The sequence below is a fragment of the Prunus persica genome, chromosome G5, assembly GCF_000346465.2.
Source record: "Prunus persica cultivar Lovell chromosome G5, Prunus_persica_NCBIv2, whole genome shotgun sequence".
Lineage (NCBI taxonomy): Eukaryota > Viridiplantae > Streptophyta > Magnoliopsida > Rosales > Rosaceae > Prunus > Prunus persica.
Genome location: NC_034013.1, coordinates 6,018,149 through 6,027,410, shown reverse-complemented (window position 1 = coordinate 6,027,410; position 9,262 = coordinate 6,018,149). Strand labels below are relative to the sequence as shown.

Genomic DNA, 9,262 nt, shown 5'->3' with positions numbered 1-9,262 from the left:
TCCACCCTAGAAAAATTCGAACACCAAACAAGCCTTGTGCTACCCGTTTGATCAAGATCAAGTCTCTACGACCCTTGTATCAAACGCAAATTTTCTTTAAACACTTTGGAGATCGAATCAGAGGATTCAATACAGAGATTGTAATCCTAAATTTCATTAATACAAATATTATTTTGTATATGTGTTTTTGTCTCATTTGTCGCAGGAAATTCGTGTTTACAGACATATATGTATTTTAATTAATCATGCGGTTGGATAAGAAGCTTCAACAGCAATGCCACAGAGTCCTTCCTTGGCAGGAATGCCCCTTTGCATCGTCACATATCCACTCTCCCCCCACCGTGCCCCCAGAATTCCTCCCTAGCCAGTATTTAGTCCCATCACTACTAGTCCCGCACCATGATCTAAGTTTATACCACATGTTCCAATGAACACACCACTTGAATAAAACTGGAATGTACAGCCACTTGCGTCAATGGCAACCGAAATTGGTTGGTTAGCGACGGCTTGCAACATAGCATTTTTGTTGTTTTTAGGCACATCCTCGTACCCGTTTATTGACACTGTTTGGGATGCAGCCTTCTGAGTGTTGCAACTAGTTCCATTTACACCCTGGTAGGGGTAATTAGCTTCAGTTGTCAGCCTTTCTTGCGTTGGATGAATTGGAAAGCGTCATCCATTAGACCACCTTCACAGCCATGATCTTGACCTGTAGTGTCACAATCCACAAGCTCTTGCTCTGATAGTGAGATTAAGTTTCTGGTTTTGAGCCGGTTAACCCCTTCTGTCGCTGCCACTGCTGAGAACACCCACCAACACCTTATAAAATTGAAATAACATGCCTCATCATTCAATAACATGTTATGTTGTGAAACAGTGAATGCGTCATCGTTTAACAACTTGTTTAATACTTACCACATAGGCGTCACTGCACCCTTTTCTCTCCAATCCACTGAAGGTGGCACATCAGTGACATTTCAATATCTAAAACTTGTAGCTTTCGTGGAATTGGACATGATCAATTTGGAGGATCGTTTCATGTAACCATTATGAATTTCCCGAAACTCCTCATTGGTTAGGTCTGCAAATTCATTTAAGCTTAGTCTAGAGTGAAGTAGTTCTGACCCTTGTGTTTGTTAAAAGCCTCAATGAACTCCAAGTTGGCCTTGATAATATCACGAATCGCCTCTCTTTCTCCTCTGCGTCCTTATAAAAAAACAGGCCCAAATTGAGCCGTCTAGTCTTCATGTCTCGCCAACATCACTACTACAAAAAAGCAAAAAGACGACGGTAAATCACCGTCGTGTATTCGGTTTTTCAATGGTCGTGGAATCCACCGTCATCTTTTCCCTCATAAACTACGACGCTAAATCACCGTCGTTGTTACAATATACAACGTCATCAACAAATACAAAACGACGTCTTTGTACTGCAAAAAGATCTAAAAAAGCAGTCGAGGATGAGAATAGACGACCAACTCTCTAAAAAAACCATCGTTAAAAAGGAAAAATATGACACATATTAACAGAACAAGGCCGCAAGATAGACATACAACGACGAAAATTAAAATAAGACGCCATTAAATATCATTTTCACGACAATAAAAAATATGACGTCTTTAAATACATTAGAAGACGACGTTATTGATACCTACTACGTCGCCTATATAAAAAGAGCCGTCGTAAAATAAATTTTCCACTTCGATTTTTCTATAAAAGATGACGTGGAAATAGTTGTCAGTGTCATTATTTACGACGTATGTATTTATAGAGTAGACGTTGAACAACAAAACAACGTCGGTTACAAATATATGAGAGTCGTATTACAAAATTTATACGTCCTATTTTCAGAAACAAACAACGACGATAAATATTAGACGTTGTTAAATAAAACAACGTCGAAAACAAATAAAAACAGACGTGTTTAGTCTGCTAAAGTTCTAAAAAATAGTCGAGGATGAGAATAGACGACCAACTCAAACAAATCACCGTCGTTAAAAAGGAAAAATATGACACATATTAAAAGGACAAGGCCGCAAGATAGACATACAACGACGACAACTAAAACACTACGCCGTCAAATATAATTTTCACGACAAGAAAAAATATGACGTCTTTAAATACATGAGAAGACGACGTTATTGAAATCTACTACGTCTCTTATTTACAAACAACCGTCGTGAAATAAATTTTCCACTTCGATTTTTCTAAAAAAGATGACGTGGAAATAGTTGTTAGTGTCATTATTTACGACGTATGTATTTATATAGTTGACGTTGAATGCGAAACAACGTCGGTGGCATTTATGTAGTCGACGTTGTATTTATATGTATTCATTACTCACGACGCACTTATTAATATAGACGACGTTGAACTTCTAAACAACGTCGGTTCTAAATAAATGAGAGCCGTATTACAGAACATATAGACGGCGTTGAAATGCGATGAGAGAGCCGTATTACAAATAACGTCGTTTAATTGATATTAGACGGCGGTTATAATGAATTACCGTCGGAATTCATTTCGTTCCTCTTCGTTTATAAAAGAACTTGCGACGTGGAAAATGTATGATGACGTCGTATTTTTTAACGTTCAGATTATATATCTCGTTTTTTAGACGTCGGTATTATGGGATTGGAGTCGTGTTATTTTGAATTACATGGCGGTTCTTAATCCTTCCCCGACGTGATATCCTGAATAATTGCTTCACAATAGCGTCGTGGTTCTTCATTGTTACGTTGCTTTAAGACGTCGGTAAATATGCTGAATAACTGGTTCACAATAACGTCGTGTTTTATTTGAACGTAGAAAGTGAAGAAATCACATTACAATATATTACAAAATTAATGTCATACACTGCCAATTACATAAGCATCATTCAATCCATATATCTTCACACCCATCTCGAATATTTTGACCACCTAACTCACCCACCAGTTCATCAAATGTGTCAACATTTGGCATCCCTCTAGTAAATGGCTCACACTCAATTATCACATCACCTAAGACTTCATCACCAATAACATCATTATATTCTCTATTAGGCATTGATAACACTACCGACCAACCACGATGCATCGGGTCGTCAACAAAAAATATTTGTTTGACTTGAGAAGCCAAAACAAATTGGTCATTCCTATGTCCAATTTTACTCAAATCTACAAGGGTAAATCCAAGTTCGTCGACTACAAGACCAGAACTATCTATCCAATCACACCTAAAAACTGGGATTGTAAACTTTTGGTAGTCAAGGTCCCAAATTTCTTGAATGACACCATAGAAACCCATATTTGAGAGAATTGGGTTTTTATCCTTGGCACTAGCAACTTGCATGGTATGTGCAAGTAAATAAACTCCACTATTTTGAGTTGTCCGCACATCATCTTGTGCCTTGATATTGAATTTAATACCTTTAATAAGATAGCTCCTATATAATGGCACTGACATGTTTGGACCAGCTGCTAGCCACCTTAAATTTTCTGATACGCCATGATTGTCTTCCTCAAGTTCACTTTGAACCTGCAAATTAATCATATATCTTAATTCAATCTAACATAGAAATAAGAAGAAAATTAAAAGAGAAATATGTTATTCAACAACATATACCTTGAAGCGTAGCCATTGAATGAAAGTGCTATTATGCTTATCCTGCAGCCACTTTGTTCTCTTTCTAAATTTTGGATAAGCAGTCTTGATGTGGATCATATGTTGCCTACATGACACGAAAAATTCAAGCATTACGGTCCCAAATATAGAAGATAAACATAAGAAATAATTTAAAATCAATAAGTTAAAGAATAAAACTCATACGTACTCGATATAAGGTAGGACTTCCTCCGTATTCTCCAAGACATATAGATGTGCTTGATTCAACAGGTCCTGATCAACTACGCTCACTGTGCAACCTGATAATGGCTTTGAAAGTCCCATCTTTTGGCTTGAAGGCACTCCAACTGTACTAACATCAGATAAATGCTGAGTACAAAACTCTACCGCTTCTTCAGCTATATACCGCTCAGCAATGCAACCTTCGGGATGAGTACGATTCTGAACATACCCCTTCAGCACTTTCATATATCTTTCAAACGGATACATCCACCTAAAATATACTGGCCCACATAGACGAACTTCTCTGACAAGATGTACTACTAGATGAACCATGATATCAAAGAATGAAGGGGGAAAGTACTTCTCAAGCAAACACAGAGTAACTACTACATCTTCTTCCAACTTATCTAGCTTGGAAACATCAACAGTCTTTGCACATATAGCATTGAAGAAGAAGCACAAACGAGTTATTGCATACCTTGCCGGCTTCTCCAAAACAGAACGAATTGCCACAGGGAGCAATTGTTGCATTAAGGTATGACAATCATGTGATTTAAGGCCAAGAAGTCTTGAATCTTGTAAAGATACAAATTTTTAATATTTGAAGAATAACCTTCAGGGACCTTCATACCATAGAAAGAATTGCAAACCTCTCTCTTCTCTGCTCTTGACAAATTCCAAGGCCCAGGAGGCAAACGAGTACGTCTTTCTCCATACTCGGGTTGCAAATCAGTTTTGACCCCCATGTTCAATAAATCTAATCGAGCTGCAATCCCATCTTTATTTTTTCCAGGGATCTCCAGCAATGTACCAATAATACTATCGCAAACATTCTTCTCAATGTGCATAACATCTAGGGCATGCCTCACAGGAAGGTATTTCCAATACTCGAGATCAAAGAATATTGATTTCTTCTTCCAACAAACTCTGTCACCATTTTCAACCATATGCAGCACTTCTTCTCTGGTTAATGGCTCGGGAGGTATGCCATATTCAGGTTTCCCATTAAAAGCTGCACGTTGCCTCCTATATAGATGATTGATTGGTAACCATTTTCTATGCCCAATGTAACAAATTTTGTGGCCATTTTTCAACCTGTGACTAGGTGTATCATCGCCGCATATTGGACAAGCTTTATATCCTTTAACAACACAACCAGATAAGTTTCCATAGGCGGGAAAATCATTAATTGTCCACATTAATGCAGCTCTGAGTATAAAGTATTCTCCATTATGTGCATCATACACTCCTCTAATCCCATCCCACAAAGATTTTAAATCATCAATCAAAGGCTCCAAGTAGACGTCTATATCATTTCCGGGTTGTTTAGGACCGGAAATCAATAAGGTTAACATCATGAACTTTCGTTTCATGCACAGCCATGGAGGGAGATTATATGTAACTAAGATAACCGGCCAACAACTATATCTGCTACTTAGAGAACTGTGGGGATTGAATCCATCAGATGAAAGAGCCAATCTCAAGTTTCTCGGCTCATTACCAAACTCAGGCCATTTATCATCAAGAAGTTTCCAAGACGGGAAATCCGCCGGATGAGACATCTGACCGTCAATTGATTTTCTAGCAGCATGCCAAGTCAAACTCTTAGCTGTCTCATGTGATTGAAACATCCTTTTAAACCTTGGAATTGGAGGAAAATACCACACCACCTTCGCTGGCACACCCTCTTTCAAGATTGAATCTTTGCCTTCCTTCCACCTTGAGATACCACAAGTAGGACAATTAGTTGAATCCTCATATTCCTTCCTATACAAGATGCAATCATTGGGGCATGCGTGCATTTTCTCATAACTCAGCCCCAATGCACACAAAGTCTTTTTAGCCTCATACATAGAGGTTGGTATTGTATTTCCTTCTGGAAGCAAATCGCCTTGAAGTATCAATAATTCTGTAAAACAGACATCACTCATCCCATGTTTTGCCTTCAAATTATACAACTTCACTAATGCCGATAACTTCGTGTACTTTCTACAACCAAGGTACACTGGTTGATCTCCATCCCCAATCACATTGGCAAACTCATACGGATCGGAACCAAAATCACCAAAATCATTATCATCCATATCAATTTCTTCAGACACAAAACTGTACCTACTATGGCCATCATCTTCTTCAACATTTCTACTAGCATTAGTAGTTGCTTCCCAAGGTTTTCCGTGAAATGTCCAATTCTTATAGCTTTGGTCAATTCCATTAAAGTATAAGTGATCCCTTATAATTCCAACCCCAAACAACTTCAAATTAACACATTTAACACATGGACAACGGATATGTGTGGTAGTTAGAAGATTTTCTACAGCAAAGTTCAAAAATGCTTCCACCCCAAACTCATATGCCTTCGATCTTCTATCCGAGTGCATCCATGACTTATCCATCTCCGACACTATAACCTATTATCTATAATAAAGTGAAAATACAGGCAATGACCATCACTATAGCAGATTATACAAAGATCTAATAGCAAGTAATACACAACAGAGACGACGGGTTTTAAACAAAAACAGACGTATTTGGCATATATAGACGACGGATTTTCAACAGACGTCGTCTAATATAAGTAATACAAACGACGGTTTATGAAAAAACCGTCGTGTATACGTAATACAACGACTGTTTTTTCATAAACCGTCGTGTAATCGTCGTCGTATGCCTAAAAAGGCGTCGTGTCTCAGTTTATTTTCAAGAACCCAAAACCCATTAAGAACACAACATATATATGAAATCAAGCAAGAAACCAACATATACATGAAACCAAGCATGAAAACAATAAATCCATTCCCAATTCAACATAACATAGGGTGATTAAAAGATCCGACAAAATTAAATCCATTCCCAATTCAACATAACAGATAATGTAATCCATGAACCCATTAAACAGAAAATCCATGAACCCATTAAACAGAAAATCCATGAACCCATACCTATAAGCACATTATTAACAGATCGCAAAACATATATCTAAAACCCTTTAACAAAACAACCTAATATCATTCAATGAATTTACAAGGGGAAGATAGGGTTTGTACTTACAGGTTGGACGAGCTCACAGATTCGACGGAGCCTGGAGAGTGCAACTTTTAATTAGAGCAGAAGTGAGAGAGCGAATGTTATGTTGCGCGAAATCTGAAAATTTTAGGGTTCAGGGTTAGAAGTATAAGAATAAGAGCCAAATATAAAAAAATTTAGGGCGCGCGAAAATTTTTAGAGCGCGCAATCTTTAAAACGTCGAAAGAAAAACCATGGCGAAAGTTCTACAAGAACCGACGTAAATGTAATATTCCACAACGGAAACACTGAACGTAACGCCGTTTATTTTGACGCTTCATTTTTCGGATTAATTTTAAATTTATTTTGAATATTTTGATATAAAGACGACTGAAAAACCACGTCGAAGTTAAGAAATTGAAAACGTTGTAAATTATAATAGACGACTTACATATTAAAATGACGTCGTTTAAAGTGGAAACCATGTCGGATATTTTACTGCACGACGTAACATATGTATTCCACGACTCAACCACCGTCGTTAACAATTAATACCCTAAACCCTTAAAACTAAATTATATAATTTTAAAAATTAAGTTTATAAAAGGGTTTATGGTTTTACAGCCTAATATATACCCAAGACTACCCAAAAATTATACTTTAAAAATAAACCCCAATAAATAACAACCATAATCTCTAAACCCTAGACTCTAAACCCTAAACCATAAAACTAGAAGTGCTTTTATGACTCATCAAAACAATTTTGTTTTGGATGGTCATTTTAAATTTTTGTTATTCAAAATGAATTTTTTCAAGGTTTAGGGGGAAGAAAATATATCAATGACTTCATAGGAGTTGACTTTGCATTTTTCTGATTTATTTTGAATTTATTTTGAATATTTTGATATAAAAATAATAAAATATTCTTATCACAACAACAAACCACGTCGGTGTTAATAAATTGTAGATGTTGTAAATTGTAATAGACGACTAAGTTGTTAAAATGACGTCGTTTAAATGAGAAACCATGGCGGATATTTAACTATCCGACGTAAAATATATATTCCACGACTTAACCGCTGTCGTTACAAAGTACTACCCTGAACCCTTAAGAAATTGAAGACGTTGTAAACCATAAACGACTCAATTGTTCAAAGAACGTCGTCTAAATATCCTTTTACGTCGGATTTGTTTAAAATGAAACAACAAAAAACGACGGCTTTTGACTTTATTACGTCGTTGGAAAAGTATTACACGTCGGTTACGCAATTTGTATGTTTGTATTTTTTTTAATTTAAGAAAACCTCAACAAATTTTTACATTATATATTATAGACAAAATTTGTACATTATACATAAATATCAAGTGTTCAATAATTCCCCTATTCCAGGTGAAGGCAAACAAACTTTGCCCATTCATTCCGGACTTCATCAATTGCTTCTTGGGGGTATGGCGCTTCCTGTTTTCCCTTGGCATACTGCATAAACAATGACTATTAGGGTTTATAAATAAAAAAAAATTCAATCACAGACGACGATATTTTTCATAACCGACGTACTATATCTATTCAACGACGGTAATTTTACATGACCGTCGTTGATAATACAAAAAACGACGTAAAATGTATGAAGGTAATTTCTTCTTACCTTCTTCTCAAACCCCAAGGAAGGATCCATGATGATGTCCCTCATGAAGCGCATCACATAATACCCTTATTCGACACTGCTGGGTTGCTTTGGTGTGCCTGACAGAGTTTTCCAAATGACTGCCTTACGGCCTGGTCTGGCTATGTGAGAATTATAAATTTTTATAGCACTGTTCACAATGTTTTTGGCCTCTTCATCGACCACACGATTTCCTGGCAGAGGATCCAGAAAATAGACGGTTTCTCTCTTTGCTCTTACAATCAGCAAGATCCAATGACGGCTGCACAAAATTAATATAAAAACGACGGTTATTTACAAAAACGACGTATTATAATATTTCACACGACGAAATAAAGTAGCAATCGACGACATTATACATTTATCACGACGATAAATAACTACCGACGTGGTTAGTAGTTTCAAACGACTCAATAAAATAAAACACCGACGTGGTTAGTTTATACGCTGTCATTTATTGAAAATCATAAAAACAAAATCCTGTTAAGGAGACTAACCCTGGATTATAAGGCATCAAGAAAATCTGTTCACCGTCAGTCATCTGAAGTCGAGCTGCTAGTAGGCGTGATCTGTCAGCTATTGTGCCAGAGCTGACACTAACTGTAGCAGGGTCGATAAAGCCAACCATGCTGCACATATTTGCTCGTTTCAAAACATCGTGTAAGTACCTAAATATATAAAATAATATAAACAAGTCAGCACAAAAAAACACACGATGGTTATGTATAACAAAACGACGTATTATAAAATTTCACACGACGTACT

At 36.8% G+C, this 9,262-nt stretch overlaps 1 pseudogene; it reads right to left on the bottom strand.

The window, feature by feature from the left end:
- LOC18775856 lies at window positions 244-9,038 on the bottom strand (annotated as a pseudogene).